General features: G+C 39.7%; 1 pseudogene; it reads left to right on the forward strand.

The window, feature by feature from the left end:
* Positions 1-4,054: 4,054 nt before the first annotated feature.
* LOC120881524 lies at positions 4,055-18,317 on the forward strand (annotated as a pseudogene).
* The last annotated feature ends 4,635 nt before the right edge of the window (positions 18,318-22,952 follow it).

Here is a 22,952-nt window from a genome sequence, read left to right on the forward strand (position 1 = left end):
TTATTTTATATCCAGTATCATCCAATATCCAAGGTATGTCAGTAAAACAGAATTGTTTGGGGACCTGAGATTAATGTGCACACACTTCTCATTCAGTGCTTGTCTGATTGACATATATATCCAAATTTTTATGGGTCAGAAGCCAATATGAACAGCAATTACTAAATATGAACTTGGACACACCATTAAAATTTGGACTTTTGCCCCTGAATGTCCCTTTCACCATCTTCCTTCTCCATTCAATCACTTTTTTTTTTTATTTTGAGCTCCTTTACAAGCTGAATTTTTTTTTTCTCTAATAGGAAATGTCTTGGATGAGCCTGACTAATTCCAAAGCAGTATCGATAATTCTTTAGTCACTTTAAGAGGTAAATGAATAGAGAGTCATTTTGAAAAAAATTAAAGAAAAAAAGAAAAAAAGGTCTGGTGACAGAATGTATTAAGCTAGTGTCCTGCAGTTATAAAAGCTTTCTACCATCCTCACACCCTAGTGATATGTAAGAGCAAAATCATTATTCTGAAACAGCCACATCAGATGGCACATTGGTTTATCTATTTTTGACCGACTTGACCATTAATGTCATGTCAATAGGGAAAAACTCATGTGTACATATATATAGATGGTGTCATATTGGCTACTGATCCTGTATTTCTTATGATCTATTTCTTTGTCTTTAACAGTTTTTCTAAATTTTTTTATTTTAGGAACACAATTGTGTGTATTCATAAAATTCTGTGCCTAAAGTCATAAATAAAATAGAAAAGCAACTAGCAGAAAATTAGAAATAGATATATATACAACATTGTAAATTATCATTCTCTGCTTTATGTCAGTCTAGTTTGCCTTATGGTGAAATAATCCATAATTAAACTTTACTGCAATATAAATGTTAGCAAAATGGACTGTCATAGTCAATCAGCGTTTAGGAAAAATTAATCAAATCCAATTCCCTTCTATAATGAACTTCTTCATGCACTGCTAGCTCACACATCAGCTCTACATGAGTCTGGGCAGGTAATTTGGAGAAGCCCGTGGCTAGTTAGAGGAATCTTCTCACTCTGTGCTGGAAAGATTTGAAGTTAAGAATCAGGTGCAATATTAACTAAGGGAGAAATCCATACATTTGATAACTTCTAGAAAAGTTCATATATGTAGTGTCTGATCTGATTTTAATGGCATTACAGCATAAGATACTTGTATGTCAATGAAAATTAGCATACTAAAAATCACCTTTCAGGACCTTTTGAAAGCTCTGTGTAAACATTTTGTATACCAGAATAAGGCTTGGTCAGCCCAATCCCTTCAATTATCCATGTGGGAAAGTGTTAAGAAATAAGCTTTATATGCTAAGCCTGAATCTGCTGCTTACAAACTATGTAATATTAGGCAAGCCTTTAACATCTCAGTGTCTCAAGTTCCATCATTTCTAAAGTGTGGAGTAACGCTACACACAGTAAGCTTTTTTTGAGAAGATCAAACAACTATTCACAGATAGACATACAAATAGGCAAAGTACACATTGACAGATATATACTGCATTCATATAAGAGGTAAAATTCATGTGTTTAATACAAGAAAGCACTGAATTCTAAATTGTTCTCAAGGAATTCCCTTAGGCCTTCTGTCTATTTACCTTCCTGGACCAATTTTCCAAGTTTCTTCCCTTGTCTGCTGCAGATTCCAGGCTCTGAGCTTGTTTTCCTGTCCTTTTTGAATGCCTTTCTGCTTTGAAGCTGCCACCATCCAGTTCATTCCTTGGACTCTCTTGACTGCCAAAGGTATCAATAAAGTGCAAAAATAATCTCCTTCAGTTTGCCCAAGCGCCCTTGGGGGGCCTTTACTGCTTAACAGTTTGGAGGAAACAGACTGAGAATAACAAAGGGAGGTAAAGTCGGAGAAATTGCAAACTGTAAGTCATTTCTCAAAATCCATTTAGATAGCCACCTGTTAAAAGAGGGTAGTTTTTGCATTTCTGAAACCAATTTACCTAGAATTCAGTCTTTGGCCAACATCATCCACTCCCTGGACACATACACACATATTATATCTCAATTTTCACAAACCTTTAAGTGAAATTTAACAAACCCTATATTTAGAAGACAAGAAGCAAATTGCTTCTTGGCAGGAAAGCTATGGCAAACCTGCTGCTACTAAGTCGCTTCAGTCGTGTCTGACTCTGTGCGACCCCATAGACGGCAGCCCACCAGGCTCCTCTGTCCCTGGGATTCTCCAGACAAGAATACTGGAGTGGGTTGCCATTTACTTCTCCAATGGCAAACCTAGACAGCATATTAAAAATTAGAGACATTCCTTTTCTGACAAAGGTCTGTATAGTCAAAGCTATGGTTTTTCCAGACATACAGCTGTGAATGTGAGTGCCGAAGAATTGATGCTTTCAAACTGTGTTGCTGGAGAAGACTTGAGAGTCCCTTGGACAGCAGGGAGATCAAACCAGTCAGCCTTAAAGGAAATCAACCATGAATACTCATTGGAAGGACTGATGCTGAAGCTGAAGTTCCAATACTTTTACCACCTGATGCAAAGAGAAAACACATTGGAAAAAAACCTGATGCTGGGAAAGATTGAGGTCAGGAGATGAGGGTGACAGAGGATGAGATAGTTGAATGGCATCACCAATGCAATGGACAGGAACTTAGGCAAACTCCGGGAGATGCTGAGGGACAGGGAAGCTTGACCTGCTCAGTCGCCAGTCGGACATGACTTGGCGACTGACCAGCAGCAATAATTTATTAGCATAGTAGTAGTAATAGAATTACTTGAGCCTTTGTTACTACTATATAATTGTTGCAGATATTATTTAATGCTCATTGTGTGTGTGTGTGTTCTGTCTCTTGTCTGACTCTTTACAACCCCATGTACTATGGCCCATCAGGCTCCTCTGTCCACAGAATTTTCCAGGCAGGAATACTGGAGCTGGCTGTCATTTCCTACTCCAGAGGATCTTCACAACTCAGGAATCAAACTTGCGTCTTTTGTATCTCCTGCATTGGCAAGTGGATTCTTTACCACTGCACCGCCTGGGAAGCCCAGTGCTCACTGCTATATAGAAATTAAGGCAACTACTAGACCACTGTAGATTATTGATGTTCTAATAGAATATATGTGCATTTGTATATCAACTCTGGGTTTTTGATGTCTCTATTACCATACGGGCTTCCCTAGTGGCTCAGCAGTAAAGAATCTACTTGCAATGAGGGAGACCTGGGTTCAATCCCTTGGTTGAGAACATTCCCTGGAGAATGGAAAGGCTACCCTCTTTAGTATTCTGGCCTAGAGAATTCCATGGACTTTCATATTACCATATAACTGGCATCCTTTGTAATTCTAAGGATTTTCTTTATGCATATAAAACAGTATATATTCAGTTATTATTTCATCTAAATCCCACATTATTTTGGCTGAAATTCTGTACTTTGTTTGCTTCAGATGTGATATGCTGATATGTTAGTCATGATATGATCGTGACAGTAAATTCCACATGTAAAAATGATACTGAACTCCAATTTAACAATGGGATTTGAAGCTAGGAATTTTAAAAATAAATGATAAAAAGATAACTTCATTAAAACCTCAACATTTAATCTTTGGAAACCATTTTTCTAGGGAAAAGGAGAGATATATGCAAATCTGTGAAGTAATAAGCTCTGCTACAATTAACTTCTGGAGTCTAAGAGGCTGAGTACATAATCTATGGCCTGAACACAAAGACACAGCTTGTGGAATTTGCTAACTGAACTTCCCACTCTTGGAGGCATCCTGCTGTACTATTGACAAGAAATATGAGTTTTGTCAGGCAGCCATCTGGGCTGGACTTGCCTCACCGTGTGCTTAGGTGTCCTGCTTCCCAAATCCACACAAATAGAGTGATTTCCCTTTGTTTTGAGCCCATAATGACAGCTGTATGTTGTCACCATGCTTTTTAGAAACAAATCTCTAAGCTTTTTTAAAACATCAAAGGATCCCAAAATGATGATTTCCTATTATGTCGCAAAATTGCTTCAAAGCATTGTTAATACTCTTTATGTCCAAACCATGGCTGGTAAGTAAGCTTTAGAAGGAATTTGCTCACAGTTACTGCAACAGGATGAAAATTTAATGTTTCTCTCTTAAAGTGAAAGAAAGAAAGTGAAGTCACTCAGTTACGTCTGTCTTTGTGACTCTATGGACTGTAGCCTGCCAGGCTCCTCCAGCCATGGGATTTTCCAGGCAAGAATACTGGAGTGGGTTGCCATTTCCTTCTCCAGAGGATCTTCCTGACTCAGGGATCAAACTCAGGTCTCCTGCATCTAAGTCACCAGGGAATTCCCATTTCTCTTGTAAGGAGCTTGCTAATGTAACATCAAAATTAAGCATATAAAACAGTATATGTCACTTTACAGAATCCAAAATGTTTGTTTACTCATTTTACTTAGGAAACCTTTCACCTGTAGATCTCAAGGTTCTCGTTTAAAAACAAATCTGACTACCTGTAACTTTGGCCCAAGTCCAGAAAGTTCTAAGACAAAGCCAACAAGATAGTCATCTCAGTGAACAGCACGGAGTGCCTCAGATGGCCACAACTCCAGAACTCATGCCAGGTGAAAAACTAAAGGGAAACATAATCTCAGTTGGCTGGGATAGTAATTGCCTTCCATAGAAAGCATCTTTCAAACCCACACAATTTATAATCACTTAGAAACATTTAGGGAAATCAAAGATAGAGGAAAATACTTCAGCATTGTGTACTGATGAATTAATCCTACACAAAGTCTGTCTTTTGGAAGGTGAGCTCTCTCCCCTGGCATGTCCAGCCTGGTATTAATAGAACTATCTGTTTGCTGGGGCCTTTGACCACCAGAGATTCTAACACTGATTTCTTATCGTGGCTCTGAGTCATGCTAATCAATTTTGACCTCCAGACTAACTAGAAAATAAAGGCATTAGCCTGACATCGGGAAGGTTTGGAGACAAAAGATTAGACCAAAGTGGGCAGTCTGCGCTTGAACCCCAGTAAAAGCTCTGGGCACGAACAGCTGGAGCGAGCCTTCTTGGTTGGCAGTACTCCCTGCATGTTGTTACACATCACAGCCAGGAGGAGGCAGTGCTGTGCATAACTTTACAAGGAGGGGTTGACCAGAAGCTCTGTGTGGAGGCCTCCTGTGTGTGTGTGCTTACATGTTCAGTTGCATCCAGCTCCTTGTGATCCCATAGACTGTAGCCTGCCAGGTTCCTCTGTCAATGGGGGTTCTCAGGGGAGAATACTGGAATGGGTTGCCATGCCCTCCTCCAAGGGATATTCCCAACCCAGGGATCGAACCCAGATCTCCCACATTGCAGGCAGATTCTTTAACATCTGAGACGCCAGGGAAGTCCTCCTAGACTCTGTTTAATGTAACATTCTTTGGATAATTTTGTCCTGTATACTGTCCTGGTGTAATCTTTGTGAGTACAGTGGCTTTCAGTGATTCCTGTGACTCGTTGTAGCAAATTATCAAACCTGAGGGTGGTCATGGGAATCCTGGAATTTGCAGCCAGCTGGTCCTAAGTGAGGGTGGCACTGGAGACCCTGAATTTGCAGCTAGTGTCTGAAGTGAAGGTTCTTGTGAGGACTATTTCCTATAACTGTACAGTTTGCTTAACTCTGCATAGTAATTAAGAAAGAATCTGTGAAAATTTAGGATTTTATACAGTTGTTAACATTTAGCTTATTAGAGCCACAGCTTGTAATTCCAGTTTAAAAGGAGTACTTGAGTTGACTTTTGACTTACGATAACACCTAAGTTTATTAGTTACTGACTCAGTTCACTTCAGTTGCTCAGTCGTGTCCGACTCTTTGCAACCCCATGAACCACAGCACGCCAGGCCTCCCTGTCCATCACCAACTCCCGGAGTCCACCCAAACCTATGTCCATCGAGTCAGTGATGCCATCCAACCATGTCATCCTCTGTCGTCCCCTTCACCTCCTGCCCTCAATCTTTCCCAGCATCAGGGTCTTTTCAAATGAGTCAGCTCTTCGCATTGGGTGGTCAAAGTACTGGAGTTTCAACTTCAACATCAGTCCTTCCAATGAACACCCAGGACTGATCTCCTTAAGGAAGGACTGGTTGGATCTCCTTGCAGTCCAAGGGACTCTCAAGAGTCTTCTCCAACACCACAGTTCAAAAGCATCAATTCTTCAGCGCTCAGCCTTCTTCACAGTCCAACTCTCACATCCATACATGACCACAGGAAGAACCATAGCCTTGACCAGACAGACCTTAGTTGGCAAAGTAATGTCTCGGCTTTTTAATATGCTGTCTAGATTGGTCATAACTTTCCTTCCAAGGAGTAAGCGTCTTTTAATTTCATGGCTGCAGTCACCATCTGCAGTGATTTTGGAGCCCAGAAAAATAAAGTCTGACACTGTTTCCACTGTTTCCCCATCTATTTGCCATGAAATGATGGGACCAGATGCCATGATCTTCATTTTCTGAATGTTGAGCTTTAAGCCAACTTTTTCACTCTCCTCTTTCACTTTCATCAAGAGGCTCTTTAGTTCTCACTTTCTGCCATAAGGGTGGTGTCATCTGCATATCTGAGGTTATTGATATTTCTCCCGGCAATCTTGATTCGAGCTTGTGCTTCCTCCAGCCCAGGATTTCTCATGATGTACTCTGCATAGAAGTTAAATAAGCAGGGTGACAATATACAGCCTTGATGTACTCTTTTTCCTATTTGGAACCAGTCTGTTGTTCCATGTTCAGTTCTAACTGTTGCTTCCTGACATGCATATAGGTTCCTCAAGAGGTAGGTCAGGTGGTCTGGTATTCCCATCTCTTTCAGAATTTTCCACAGTTTATTGTGATCCACACAGTCAAAGGCTTTGGCATAGTCAATAAAGCAGAAATAGATGTTTTTCTGGAACTCTCTTGCTTTTTCGATGATCCAGTGGATGTTGGTAATTTGATCTATGGTTCCTCTGTCTTTTCTAAAACCAGCTTGAACATCTGGAAGTTCACGGTTCATGTATTGCTGAAGCCTGGCTTGGAGAATTTTGAGCATTACTTTACTAGCGTGTCTTTACAGAGTTTATGTGTCGAATATTTTTATGTCTAAATATAGTAAAATTGCACTACTAAATCGCTAGTACTGCAATTGTGTGGTAGTTTGAGCATTCTTTGGCATTGCCTTTCTTTGGGATTGGAATGAAAACTGACCTTTTCCAGTCCTGTGGCCACTGCTGAGTTTTCTAAATTTGCTGGCATATTGAGTGCAGCACTTTCACAGCATCATCTTTCAGGATTTGAAATAGCTCAACTGGAATTCCATCCGCTCCACCAGCTTTGTTTGTAGTGATGCTTTCCAAGGCCCACTTGACTTCACTTTCCAGGATGTCTGGCTCTAGGTGAGTGATCACACCATCATGACTATCTGGGTCGTGAAGATCTTTTTTGTACAGTTCTTCTGTGTATTCTTGCCACTTCTTCTTAATATCTTCTGCTTCTATTAGGTCCCTAACATTTCTGTCCTTTATTGAGCCCATCTTTGCATGAAGTTATTGACTACTTGACATTAAACCTACCACATTTTTAACTTTAATATATTAGTTATGAAAGAGTTATTGAAATACTAAGAAGATTTTGTGTGAGTCAGATATTAAAATACTTAAAAATTACAGAAAGTGATTAAGTTTATGAATACAGTTTAAATTATTTCAAGATATGGGTATACAGTTTGTAAAAGGCACCCAAATTTACTTAAATATACCTTAAAATTGGCTACAAAAATTTTGCAAAAGTACAATAAAATTTTGAACTTAATATATCGAGGATCTAGGTTTTGAATATGCAAATTTAATTAATTGCTTATTATGTAAAATAAGTATTACAAGTATTTTCTGTTCTTTTAAGTCTATTAATGGATATTATAAGGCGATTTCTAAATTTAGAAAGGGGTGATTATTGACTACTAATAAAGTAGAAACAGCACTAATGCAGGAAATATTCAGAAAGTTATACATTCCTAATGTCTAATCTATTGCTTTCCTCTTAAATCTTCATCTACATTTGGGAAAACAATATTTGGGGTCCTTTCATGTAAAAATAGTAATTAAGTTGTGAAAGAAAATTAGATTTTTAGTTGGTTGACTTATCTCTTGGCCTGACTACTGCTCTGTTGGATTATGCAGAACTGGTGGATACCAAGAAAGTTAGAAGGGTACAGATTATCAATTCTTTTGGCTACAAAAAATCCAATCCAACTGGACTAAGCATGAAAGTAATTTAGGGGCTCATGTAACTGAAACTCCCAGGCACAGCTGGAATGAAAGACTCACACAATGAGATCAGGACCCATCTCTCAGTTCTTTTCTCTGGGTCAACTTTACCTATACATTATGAAGGTTGGGCCTGCATCCTTCCATGTTTAAAACCAGCAGAAGATAACATGCCTCTCCAGGATTATCCAGTATGGCATCTCATAGAATCATGTCCCTGTTCCTCCCTCAACCAATCATTCTACATGGGTATAAATCTTACCCTCATCTTTGGAGCCAAAGGAGAGTGAGATCAGGAACTGTGCAGGAAATAAGTAACTGTCCCTGCCACTAAAGAACATTCACCTTGGAGAAAGATGAGTAGATGCTGGATGCAGGTACCTTGTAACACAGAATGTTTACAAATCCAATAATTCTACTTGCAAAATGTTTCTCTGGTGGAATCTTTTCTTATTATTATTAAGCATATAAGAAATCAAGGAGCTTGAGCAAGGGTTAGGAAAAAAGTTCATTTCTTTATGGGATTAAATAATGGTGAAACCAATAGAATCAAAACAAAAATAATGTTAATTTCTACTTCTGTCTCCACCAGGAAGCTCTATGACAAGACAAGTTACTTAGCCTTGCTGTTTTATAGCTTCCTTACATGTCAGATGAAACTACCACATCCCAGGTTTTAAAGGTGACATGAGAACCTAGATAGCATATTTAAAAGCAGAGACATTACTTTGCCAACAAAAGTCCATCTAGTCAAGGCTATGGCTTTTCCAGTGGTCATGTATGGATGTGAGAGTTGGACTGTGAAGAAGGCTGAGTGCCGAAGAATTGATGCTTTTGAACTGTGGTGTTGGAGGAGACTCTGGAGAGTCCCTTGGACTGCAAGGAGATCCAACCAGTCCATTCTGAAGGAGATCAGCCCTGGGATTTTTTTGGAGGGAATGATGCTGAAGCTAAAACTCCAGTACTTTGGCTACATCATGTGAAGAGTTGACTCATTGGAAAAGACTCTGATGCTGGGAGGGATTGGGGGCAGGAGGAGAAGGGGACGACAAAGGATGAGGTGGCTGGATGGCATCACTGACTCGATGGACGTGAGTCTGAGTGAAGTCCGCGAGTTGGTGATGGGCAGGGAGGCCTGGAGTGCTGCAATTCATGGGGTCACAAAGAGTTGGATGCGACTGAGCGACTGAACTGAACTGATAAGAATTGAAAGAGATAATTTGAAAGTCAAGATGCAAAAGATGGTATTTTATTTTATATTTATTTTTGGCTGCACTGGGTATCTGTTGCCATATGAGGGTTTTCTCTAGTTGTGGCAAGTGGAGGCTACTCTTTGTTGAGGTGCATGGGCTTCTCATTGTGGGGGCTTCTCATTGTGGAGGCTTCTCCTATTTCAGAACACAGGCTCTAGGCACATGAGCTCAGTATTTGTGGCAAAAGGGCTTGGCTGCCCCGTGGCATGTGGGATCATTCCAGACCAGGGATCAAGCCCATGTCCTCTGCATTGGCAGGTGGATTCTTTACCACTGGACCAGCAGAGAAGTCAGATGTTATTTCAAAATTACAAAAGTTCTATACAAGTATAAACTATTAGTAGTAGCAATAGTATTGATAGTACCATTGTTTTAGGTACTGTACTAATTGAAGTTATGAGATGCAGACAAAGGAAGCTGTTCTGAACCATTCAAGTAGAAAAGAAATTTAATAGAAGGGTTCAGACAGTTTACAGACTTCTGAAGAATCAGGCTTAAAGGCTATATAACTAGGAGTGGGACAAAATGACTCTAGAGGACCCTAGGCCTGCATGCTGGGCACAGGCTCTGTATCTTGTCTTTCCAACATCAGGTGCTGGAAGCTAGGCCACATGCTGCTGCTGCTTCTGAAAGTGAGCATCTACCTGCAATCAAATTCATCATCAAACTTGAATCCCCCTTGCACTACCTTCTTCACACCACTCTTTACCAATCAGAGACCTCATATTTTAAGGTGTGCCTAGTAGAATCAAGGTCACACATCTGTACCTTAGCTGCAAGGGAGCCTGGAAAAACATGTTTATGGCCTTCATCTTAGGAAACAGGATTCATAATGTAAAAAATTCACTATAGGAAAGGGGCTCAGGACATTCCAAAGGCACATAAATATCTACTATATGCATAGCATTGTTTTAAGTCTTAAAAAACATGAAAACATTTAATGTCAGTGTGCAGATGCAACCTAGAAAACTATAGTCATAGCAGAACATAGACATCCTTCAGCTACAAGTCTTCTTACATTTAGCTTTCTCCATCTTCTTTATAGACACTCTGAAGCCAAATTTTTGCCTCACTGCATTTCTTAAAATCATTTTTTACTCAAATGAAAATCTCTAGAGTTTATAAATATATCAATCAACTTGAGTGTTTTTCAGAAACTCAAACTCAGCTGCCAGTGAACTGGTAGAAGTTACTCACTCAACTATATCCAAGATAGAGACTCATCTTGCAGACCAAATGTCAGAGATTTTTTTTTTCCAAGAGTCTCCCAGAACATCACTATACGGAAATCCTGCAGAGATGTTTTGGAGTTTGAACGATACTTGACTTATAGTTCCATGACAAGCAGAATTTATTCCTGGTTTTCCAAACTGTGTTCTTGTAAATCTTTTCTAATTTTTAAAATTTCATTGGAGTAGAGTTGCTTTACAATGCGTGTCAGTTTCTGTTGTAGAGCAAAGTGAATCAGTTATATGTATACATATATCCCCTCTGCTTTAGATTTCCTTGCATTTATACCACCACAGAGCCTTGAGTAGAGCTCTCTGTGCTATACAGTAGGTTCTCATTAGTTATCTATTGATACACAGTAGTTTACATATATCAGTACCAATCTCCCAGTTCATCCCACCCCTCCCTACCCTCCTTAGTAACCATAAGTTTGTTTTCTTCATAAATCTTTAAATTTTCTACTCACAACACACACGTGAAAAATAGAACGGGAATTTTGAACATCTATTCTCTCTCCTGTAGTGACATGTGATACCTTTAGTTGTTTAGTTTTCTTGCATAGCTGACAATGATGACTAGTTTTAAGAGGGCAGTAATTTAACTTTTGTTGTCCATACCCCTGAAATACTGAGAGAAGATAGGAAGAGAAAAAATCAAAAATACTTGTGTAGAATGTCTTAGGTGAATTTTTCTTGATCCGGGTGATAGCATGAGTGTTATAACTCAATTTTGTCTCAGCTATTACTTTCTGATCAGATTTTTGTATGCATAACAAAAATGTAGATACTACATTAAAAAGTCAGGGTTTTGCATCTGAGTGTGTATGTATGTGTGTGAGTGCACATGTGTGTAAGCAAAAGGGAGAGGTAAATGGGAGTTTGCTTAGGCTGAGCTTCAAGGCATGTCTGTGCCTTGCCAGGAAGAATGCAATGTATAAAATTTGAGTTTCAAATCTGTTAATTTATTTTTACTCCCATTTGTTATCATTAATCCCATTTTGGCATTATTAATACCAAAATAGTCTCTTGGAAGAAACATTTAAAGAAAAGCTGGCTTATATCTATAAATTATTTAAAACTTTTATATGATAACTATAAAAAGTGAAAATACTAACAATATATTTCTTTTTAAATAATATGATCTTTAGTAGAGTTTATATAACACTTCTACATTTCCTGTGTTTCATAATCATTTAATTTTATAACTGACTAAATGCAAAAACCCTGCCATCCAGCATGCTCTGTTAGCCAGCATTTCCAGCCCAGCCTTGTGGCAGATGTTGCAGGAGAGGTTACTGAACCAAAAATATGGTTTGGGGGGTTTAGGCAGAAAAAGCTAAAAAGCACAAAGAGATAAAATTTTCACTTTAAGATTGATCAAGAAAAAGATGAATAGTGCTGAATGTAAGAATAAGGGTGACAGAAGAGGTGTGTAAGACTGCAGAAATCCCAACACAAAGGTGAGAACTAGGAACTAGGGCTAAAGGATACAAGGAAAATATGAAGGAGGATGGAATGCAAAAATAGCAATAACAGTTTAAGTTACATTTATTAAGCACTTACTATTGTAAATACTATGTTGAAAAGTGAAAGTGTTAGTCACTCTGTTGTGTCCGACTCTTTGCAACCCCATGGACTATAGTGTGCCAGGGTCCTCTGTCCATGGGATTCTCCAAGTAAGAATACTGAAGTCGGCAGAAGATCTTCCTGATCCAAGGATCAAATTCAGGTCACCTGCATTACAGGCAGATTCTTCACTGTCTGAGCTACCAGGGAAGTCCTATTAAATACTATGGATGCTTTAATTTGCTCTCAACAACAATGAAAGGATGATATTACTCCTAGAATGACCATTATTCCTAGGAAGATGATATTACTCTCAGAGGAAGAAATTGGGAGGAAGGCAGAAGCACAGGTAACTCTCTCGTAAAAAGTATCATGAAGAGTGACAGCATCAAGATTTATATTCAGGGCTCTTTATTTATGCTCAAGACCTTTCCATACTTGGCTTCTTTTGACTCAATCACTTTGAAAATTGATTCCTCACTAAGTGTGTTTAATAATTCTTTATTAGCTTGAATATGCACTTAGCAATACTTATCTATAAGTCAAATTTTAATATTCTAGCTCTAAAAGGAGAATAAAAGAATATCAGCAAGCAGGAAGTATAGCACCAGCTCATATTCCATCAATCTTCCTTTTACTTATGATGGTTTTCACATGCAGATGCAATGCCTTGATCAATAACCACAAAAGTTGATTAACTGTTGTTTACTAAATCAAATCCTGCTTTAAGCTAATGTCTAAAACCAAAGCAGGAATTACATGAGTTGGGTTATATAAACACTGGTATACATCAGGTCATTTCCAGGAAGAGCTTTCCTGGGCCAAAAGGATGTTTTCCCCCTTCGCCAGAAAGCATGACAAATGAGGGCCTCCCTGGTGGCTCAGACGATAAACAATCTGCGTGTAATCTGCATGCAATGCAGGAGACCCAGGTTCAATCCCTGGGTGGGGAAGATCCCCTAGAGGAGAAAATGGCAACCCACTCCAGTATTCTTGCCTGGGAAACCCCACAGACAGAGGAGCCTGGTGGGCTACAGTCCATGGGATCAAAAAGTGTTAGACATGACTTAACGACTAAGTGATGATAATCTATGAACAACTGAATCAATTTTAATATTGTAACCTGTTAAGAAAAAAATGGATACCAGTTCATTGGAGGGGCCCAATGTACACCCTGAATATAAAGTGTTTTAAACTGTCAAGAATATATACCTGTGACTTTGGTTAAAGATGGCTAAGTTGACTAACCCCACATGCTTCTCTTTCCTTCCAAAATCTAATTGAAATAAAAATAAATAGACATTAGGTAGAAACAAGGAGATTATTTTGATAGGCAAAAATTTTTTATGAAATTGCTGGAAATTGGAATCAATAAGAGAGTGAGTGTTTAAGATACATGCATATGCACACAAACACACACACACACACACACACACACACACACACACACACGCAAAACCCAAAACAGGTAGAGAGGACTACTACAAAGGTGAAAGCCAAGTATTCCAAGAATCTCATGCAAAACTCCAGAGAAGTTCCCCAGTATTCCATAGGAAGTCATCCAACAACATGGGCTGTCCAAAGACAAAATAATCACGGTAATTAATTCAAAGACTACAGAAATGCTGAACTGGTGTGCCCTGCTGCCCCTCATTATTTCCCATAAAGCCACATACTTGAGTAACTCTCCCCTTGCCCCAAACAGAAGGCCCTTTTTCAAGAAGTGTTGGCTCTGCGGTGAGATGGGAGAACAGAGCAGAGCCCAAGATAACTCTAGATGTCTGCTATGGAGAAAAATAAAAAGCAGTATCTCTTTCCAAAACTGAAATAAATAAACATGAAATAAGTCCACTTACAGAACAAAATCCAACTAATGGAATCTTAAGTAGCTGTCCTTCCAAGATTCAACTGAACTAACCTGAGACCAGAACTCAACCTTTGTTACATTCCTGAAATGCATGCTATCTCACAAAGAATTAGTGAGAAACATCAGCTTTTATCAATTATTTTATGGGGAGGTTGAGAAAATATACATTACCTATCACATAGGAATAATTTATTAAGTATCACACATTATAATCACACACATTTAACTGTGCTTTCTAAAGACATCTACCCTTCATTTCCTTTCTCTCTTTTCTGACTGTAAGAATATAAAATTTTCTCTTTCTTCTTCATTATGTCTGTGCCCTCCAGGGTCCTTGCTGATTCCAACACATACTTCCTACTTTCTGCTGAAGTAATTGTACTAGTGAAATATGTTTTAGTTCAAGCACCACCACACAAAGTGTTTCCAAGTTTGCATAACCCTGTAATTAGTTATTCTCTACCTACAAATCCTTTTCTAATACTTTTTATCCTATATATTATTTAATTGAATCATTTCCCTTAGGATCACTACTATCACTCTTATGTAAGTCTTCCCATTATTGATTTAGTTTCCCATAAAATGAGTCCACATTTGCCTTTCCAACATCTGTCTCTTCCCATTACTACATAGGCTATTTTTTTTCAAATGTTCCATGCATTCTTTATCCTACAAGACTCTTGTACAAAAGGAAATGTAATTCAAATTGGGTCCCCATATGGAAAGAATAAAGTGAATCTTTGGGGATCTGTATGATTAAATCTATAAATCTTCTCTATGGTCCAGTTGACATGTACCATCATAAGATGCCTTCCATCTCACCTATCATGCAGTTGTACATTAAGAAAAAAAGCATTTGAAGGATTTTCCAGACTTTCAAGAAAGTTGCCTATATGACATCCAATGTAACAAATAAGTCAATAATAACAATATAGCTTAATTAGAACTTTTCAGAATGGCAGCTAGAAAAGTTAATTTCCTTGAGAGGTCAAATGGCATATTCAATGGCTTGAAATTTCAAACCAGCCTCTGCAATTCTTCTATCCTGATAGAAGCACGAAACCTAATTTATTTGTCTTGGCTAATTAAATTCTACCTAGAGTGCCACCACTGCTGCTTTTCTGTAAGTTAGAGATGTTAATTACATGAGAATATTCAGTATTATCATGCTAGGAAAGTTGATTACCACAGCCATGTTTTTAAAGGCTTGGCCCAAAGTACTTTCTAACTGTTTTGCTGGAGTGTCAATGAATCCTGTATATTAGTTTGTATCTGATAGCTCTAGTTTTCATATATTATATATCATTTTGAAAAACACGTGAAGTCTAAAACATCAGAATGATACATTTTTTAAAAAAGTACAGAAAAACCATGAGCAACAGGAAAATGAATTTTAATTGATAATGAGATTAAGACATAAAAGTAGAATAAAGAGCCATAAAGTAGAATGGCCATAAAGATACATGTATGGCTTATAAATTTAATCTGTTTTCTATTTTTAAATGAAAAGGAGCCCCTGGAAGTGTTTCAAATAGACACTATGTTTCCTACTCAAGATTTCTTCCTTTCTCTTTCTTATTTAAAAAAAAAAATCAAACACATTTTTATTATGGTAGTTATGTAGATTGGGGGGAAATTATGGTTAATCTAAGCCAGCCATGGTCATCTCATCTCCTCTGCAATAGTTGTTCTGCTAGTATTTGTTGTAGCTGGGCACCTAACTTGGTTCTGGTCAATGAAATTGTAGGAGATAACTGGGGGTTCTCTGGAGATGTTCCTTTGCATTTAGCTAGATTATCCTGAGAAAATTTGGCACATGTTATTCTTTAGGATGTTACTGTTATGAGGATTTGACTCCCAGTGCTACCACAAACGCCTAACAACAATGACATAGGCTAGCCTGATAACAAGCTTGACACTGAAAGTGCCTAGCTGAAAAAAAGGAAGTTGTAATTGCTGTGAATATCACTAAGTTGCTAAATAATCACTCTTAAACCAAACTGTCTCCTGACATCTTGTTAACTGAGGTTATATATTTATTGATGCTTTAATTTGGAAGAAGCAAATTTTCACTAGCAATTAACAGAAATTTTTCTAAAAAACATTTTCATGTGCAGTGAACATTGGGATGGACAATATTTCCAAAAAGCATTCCTGTATCAAATATAAAGGTAGCTTTGATAGTACTTTTATGAGAATATAGCATCAAAAAGAAACTCCACGAGAGTAAACCATCAGATCTATGCAATCTAGACTATGCTATAGTTTTCTCCTAGCCTGATTTTATTTCACAATAAATTCTAGCTTATCTAGAGGTCTTCCAGAAAAACACGTCAGAGGTTAAAATACAGTATTAATATTAGATATTCTGTCAAAGTAGAGGATGGAGGACGAGTGATAGGGAAGGGAAGAAGGAGAAAGAAAATGCAAAATGGTCAAATACATATAGAAAATTCTAGGATAACAATGTTAAACAATTTCTCAAAGGTTCTTGATGTGCTAATGGGTGTTAAGAATGTCTAAGTGATGCATGTACCATTTCCGATGTTATTCTGACCCTAGACTTCAGAGCATATAGAGGGAATATTTTCCTGTATTCTTATCATACATAATATAAAGAAAATCACATTATATATAGTCTTTATATATTCTTCCATGTAGATGAAACAATAGGAAACTGAGCAATGAATATATAAAAATTGCCAAAAACAACTCCAGGCATCACCCCCCTATGCTAGGTTTTTGACCAGTGCACAACCAGCTGTGGGCTTCACCGGTGGCTCAGGGGTAAAAAAATCCGCCTGCAATGCAAGGGACTCAGAGACCGGGGTTCCATCCCTGGGAGGGGACGATCCCTTGGCGGAAGAAATGGCAACCCACTCCAATAATCTTACCCAGAAAACTCCATGGGCAGAGGAGCCTGGCAGGCTACAGTCCATAGGTCACAAAAGAGTCGCACCTGACTGAGGGGCTGAACAACAACGATAGCCAGCTGTACCAGACCTTAGTTTCCCACATGCTCCCTCACATACTGCCCCCTATAGTTCAGACACTATGTGAATAGTACAGATGCTATCGATTTTATGGAACAGCTCATGAAGTGGATAAAAAAGAAAATCTCAATCATGTTAGAAAGCAGGGAAAAGGAATTATAAACTTTTTTCGACGCTCCAGACAAATATGAAAATGAGACAACCCAGCCCAGAGGTCTAAGCAGCCGAGAAGGCCAGCAGAGCTGCGGGCCATCTGAGCTGCCTGCCACCTGCAGCCTGGACCACAAGGCAAGCCAGTGCGCGCGTGCGCAGTGCCCGCAGTGGCAGTGGCCTCCGCCGTGGCCAAGAGCGCGCGCGCCATGGGCGAGCGAGGGAGCCCGGCGCCAGGAGAGGCCTGGCCACAACGACAAGGGACACCGTGAGCAGCTGCGACTGCGGCTGGCCAAAGCCTCCGCGATGAAGGAAGCGACCAGCCTCAATGAACCTGTCTTCATTGAAAACCGAGACCTCTTCTCTGTGGCTTACAAGAACGTGGGCTTTGCCTGACTGTCTTCCTGGAGGATCATCGACCAGAAAACTGGCGGAATGAGAAGACACTAGAGAAGGTTAAGGTTTACCGAGCGAAGATCAACAAGGAGCTGGAAACGGTGTGCAACGCCATGCTGGCTCTTCTGGACAAGTTCCTCAGGAGGAACCGCAGTGATTTCCAGTGTGAGAGTAAAGTCTTCTCCCTGGAGATGAAAGGCGACTCCTATCACTGCCTGGCAGGGGCCGGTTCCGGTGAGAAGAAAAACGATGTTGTCCCAAACGCTGCACTCTGTGGTAAGGAAGCCTCCGCAATCAGCCAAGAGCACTTGCAGCCCACGCACGCCATCCGGCTAGGCCAGGCCTCAGCTTCCCGATGTTCCACGCCGAGATCCAGAAAGATCGCAGGCAAGCCTCTCTTTTAGCCTTTCACAGTGCCGTAACCCAGCTGGACTCACTGAACGAGGATTCCTATAAGGACCACCTGCCCGTCGTGCGGCTGCTGCGAGATAACCTCACCCTCTGGAGGGGCAACCAACAGGACGAGGAAGCTGGAGAAAACAACGCAGGCGCCTCGGTCCTGACCCCCACCCTGTCACCGCCGGTCCTTCCTCATCACAGTCACTGAATATCTAGTGCGAAACTTGTCTGTGGCAGCACAGCTACTCACACTACTCAGATCTACTCTCCGCTCTCCCGGGAAGCAGTTCTGGACAAATTCACCGGCATTGCTTTGAGCCCGTGGAAGCCTCCTTTTCCAATTGTGCAGCCAGGTACGTTCCCAAGGAGGCCTTTTCTGTACTATGCCTGCTGATCTAAGTGAAATGGAGGTGAAAGCAGTGGGGAAGTTAAAAGGGAGAATTAGCGGACACAGGCTATTTAACAGCCAGCTATTTAAATGATTCATTTAAAACAAGCTGGTAATGTTTGTTAAAGCAGTATGTCCGTGCATGCAAAAATGAATTCACCGCTCTCGCCTGTTTCTTAAACTGATGGAAAACTGTTCAGGGAAGCTGAAACGGAGAGATCCTTTCTCCTTTCCATCCACTTAATAATAAGCTGCCTCACATGATGATTAAGTTGCACCTTGTTTTCCCTCTTTAAATAATGAGGTGCACAACTCAAGTTTAGCACTTTTTCAAAGTTTTGATACCTGTAAGTTTTGGGAGTAGGGGGAGGTTACGATTATTTAAGAGTCATGGATTTATTTTTTGTAACTCTTTGGCTGTCCTTGTGTCAGCCCATGTCAATCGAAATGGATGATTATAAAATACTAGACTTTTAAATTATATCTTTTGGAGTTCAATGGGTAAATAAATGCTGTTTGGGGGATATTTTAAAAAATAAGAAAAAAATGAGATAACCTTTAGTTCTGTTAAGTTGCTCAGTCATGTCCGACTCTCTGCAACCCTGTGGACTACAGCACAGCCAGGCTTCCCTGTCCATCACAAACTCCCAGCGCTTACTCAAACTCATATCCATGGAGTCAGTGATGCCATCCAACCATCTCATTCTCTGTCATCCCCTTCACCTCCCGCCTTCAATCTTTCCCAGCATCAGGGTCTTTTCAAATGAGTCAGTTCTTTGCATCAGGTGGCCAAAGTATTGGAGTTTCAGCTTCAGCATCAGTCCTTCCAGTGAATATTCAGGAATGAGATAACCTTAGATGATTCAATCTAGAATATTAAATGATTCCTTTTGTATCTCATGATCTCACACTCACTGTCTCACATCCCTTGACAGAAGTTTATTAAAAAGTATATATTGTTGAAATGAGACTACAGTTGACCCTTAATATAGGATTGAACTGTGAGGGTCTGCTACTGCTACTGCTGCTAAGTCGCTTCAGTCGTGTCCGACTCTGTGCGACCCCATAGACAGCAGCCCACCAGGCTCCCCCGTCCCTGGGATTCTCCAGGCAAGAACACTGGACTGGGTTGCCATTTCCTTCTCCAATGCATGAAAGTGAAAAGTGAAAGTGAAGTTGCTCAGTCATGTCCTACTCTTGGCGACCTCATGGACTGCAGCCCACCAGGCTCCTCCATCCATGGGATTTTCCAGGCAAGAGTACTGGAGTGGGGTGCCGTTGCCTTCTCCAGTAAGGGTCTACTTATATGCAGATTTAGTTTAGTAATTACATGCTATAGTACTACATGATCTTGATTGGTTGAGTCCGCTGATCAAAACCCCTAGATGAAGAGGGCAGACTGAACTTACATGTGGGTTTAGGACTGTTCAGGGGTCAGTGCCCCAAACACTTCCCCACCATGAGTTACTCCAGGGTCAACTATAGTTAGTTAAAGACTAGTTACTCTGAAAATATTGCAAATAATGTGGTTCATTGGGAGCTGCAATCCCTTGTTTAAGTTCTTGGAAGTCTCTTTTGAGTTCATCCAAGAAAAAAACTATTCTTTTCTCCCCACAGCTCCCCTTCTAATCCTAACCCAGCTCCCTAGGTCAGGATTGTTCCATTCAGTAATCCTTAATAGAGCAGATACTTACTTAGAGCCAGATGTCATGACCAATGCCGGCAGCACAGAACTGGACAAGACACGATCCCTGACATCAAGAAGCTCAGTCAGGTAAATCTTAACATTTGTCTGCCAGAAATTGGTGAGTTCTTAACTGTCTACAATCATAATGTAGAAAATACATGTCATTCAGTTCAGTTCAGTTCAGGCACTCAGTCGTGTCCGACTCTTTGCAACCCCATGAATTGCAGCACGCCAGGCCTCCCTGTCCATCACCAACTCCTGGAGTTCACTCAGACTCATGTCCATCGAGTCTGTGATGCCATCCAGCCATCTCATCCTCTGTCGTCCCCTTCTCCTCCTGCCCCCAATCCCTCCCAGCATCAGAGTCTTTTCCAATGAGTCAACTCTTCGCATGAGGTGGCCAGAGTACTGGAGTTTCAGCTTCAGCATCATTCCTTCCAAAGAAATCCCAGGGTTGATCTCCTTCAGAATGGACTGGTTGGATCTCCTTGAAGTCCAAGGGACTCTCAAGTGTCTTCTCCAACACCACAGTTCAAAAGCATCAATTCTTCAGCCCTCAGCTTTATTCACAGTCCAACTCTCACATCCATACATGACCACTGGAAAAACCATAGCCTTGACTAGACAGACCTTTGTTGGCAAAGAAATGTCTCTGCTTTTCAATATGCTATCTAGGTTGGTCATAACTTTTCTTCCAAGGAGTAAGCGTCTTTCAATTTCATGGCTGCAGTCACCATCTGCAGTGATTTTGGAGCCTAAAAAGATAAAGTCTGACACTGTTTCCAATAGCAAATGCAATAAAGAGGAGTTAACTCTTTTTTATTGATGTGAGATTATTTACTTTTTGAGTAATGAGGCTAACACTTAGAAATTGCATCTAGTGATCACTAAGACAACTGGCCAGTTTAATCATTTTGTTGTAGGAAGCAGGACCCTTCCAGGGCCTGAGAGTGAGCTCTTGTCTAATGCTTGGGAGTGAATTATCTGAGGAGACACAACATACTGACAAAGCAAGAGACTTTGTTGGAAAGGGGTACCTTGGTGAAGAGTAGCAGGGTAAGGGAACCCTGGAGAACTGCTGTGCCTTGTGGCTCAGTCTTGGGTTTTATGGTGATGGGATTAGTTTCCAGGTTATCTGTAGCCAGTCATTCTGACTCAGGATCCTTCTTGGTGGCATGCACATCACTCAGCCGAGATAAGATTCCAGCAAAGAGGATCCTGGAAGGTTGAGAGACCATATTAACTGGCATCTCCTCTCTCCTTTTGAACTTTCCCAAATTCTTTCAGTTGGTAGTAGCTTGTTCATTGCACATTTCTTACCAAGACCTCCTATTGTAAGAAAGTAAAAAAGAATAAACACAAAAGTGAAAGAGAGGTGTCAGGCTCAAGAAATTTACAAAACAGAGAAATTGACATGCAAATAGTTAATTTTAATAGAAGACCACACTGAAGGGAAGACAGAACAAAATGGAAAGGAAACTGAATGGAAAATAAGGTGGGTGAGGGGCAAACGTTTTTATAGAGTAAGTAGCTTTTTGACTAGGCTTTTATTACAGGTTAAATAGGAGAAGTTCATCCATCACCACAGACATTCTCTCCACTTTAAGCTTTAATCTTCCATTCTTTTAAAACTCTGCTTTGCCATCATTCTTGGCAGATATTATTCTTGTTGCACTGACTGGGTCTTGAATTTATGACACTTAAGTGCTTATAAGTTTATCGGGAGGAAAGTTACTTTTAATACCAAATTTTCTAGGTCATAATGGGATTTGGGGGAAATCCACCTGTCATGGGGGTTATTTGAATTTATATCAATTCAAAGATGCTTAGATCACAAACTCATTCTACACAGCTTGGAAAATAGAATCCATATATCAAATATTATAGCTGAAAGGTACACAGCCAGCATGTAACCCAAACATCTTGATGGGAAAACAGAAACCAAAAGCTGTTAAGGGAATTGCTGAAGGTCATATTGGAATTTCTGTAGAAGAAATGGTGCAAGAAATTGGGACACAGGTGACACCTATCTTCTGTGATTTGCTTGGATTCATCCTGTTTCAAATATCCCAATTGCCAAGCTCACCGGGCTCCATGGGAAGAGATTTGTTTGGGTGTCTTTACTGACACTCTGTATCTAGGAATTATTGTGATATGATAAAACAGGAGATCATGTCTTTCACTGAAAACTTTCCATACAAATCAAAAAATGCTTTTAGCTCTACCCTTGTCTTTTTTCAACCACAATTTATATATATTTTCCTGTCAAAAGGAATGTGCTTTATGCACAAATTAGCATCTGTCTTGCTCATGCTGAATCTGTATAATCAGTATAATAACAAGAGAAATGGCTCATAATTTTTGCCTTATGTTTTTTTCAATTTGATAAATTAAAAAGCAGTGCCAAATTGCAGTTGTGAAGATGCAGCTGAGAAGTATGTTTAACTGCTGCAGCCTCATACAGTCTTTATGGAAAGAAAAGCCACATCTGTTTCTTCCGTAAGCTTGAGGGATGATGACACTCATGAGAGAAACACCAATTCAGGAATCTCTGTGATTTTATGAACCAAACCAAAAAGAAAAAACCTGTGTCCTTGAAAAGAAGTGACCTTGTGAAAAGAAATAAAGAAGTGATTTTTAGTTTCTCTAGGCTTTGTTGTTTTCTCTGGGAAAAAAAAAAAGGTGAGCCAGATAGTCCTAATTTCAAACCATTTAGACCATTTTCTGATAATTAATATGCTTAAATGTTAACAGTATCTCTATCAAGG

This window comes from Oryx dammah, unplaced genomic scaffold (genome assembly GCF_014754425.2).
Source record: "Oryx dammah isolate SB20612 unplaced genomic scaffold, SCBI_Odam_1.1 HiC_scaffold_2, whole genome shotgun sequence".
NCBI lineage: Eukaryota > Metazoa > Chordata > Mammalia > Artiodactyla > Bovidae > Oryx > Oryx dammah.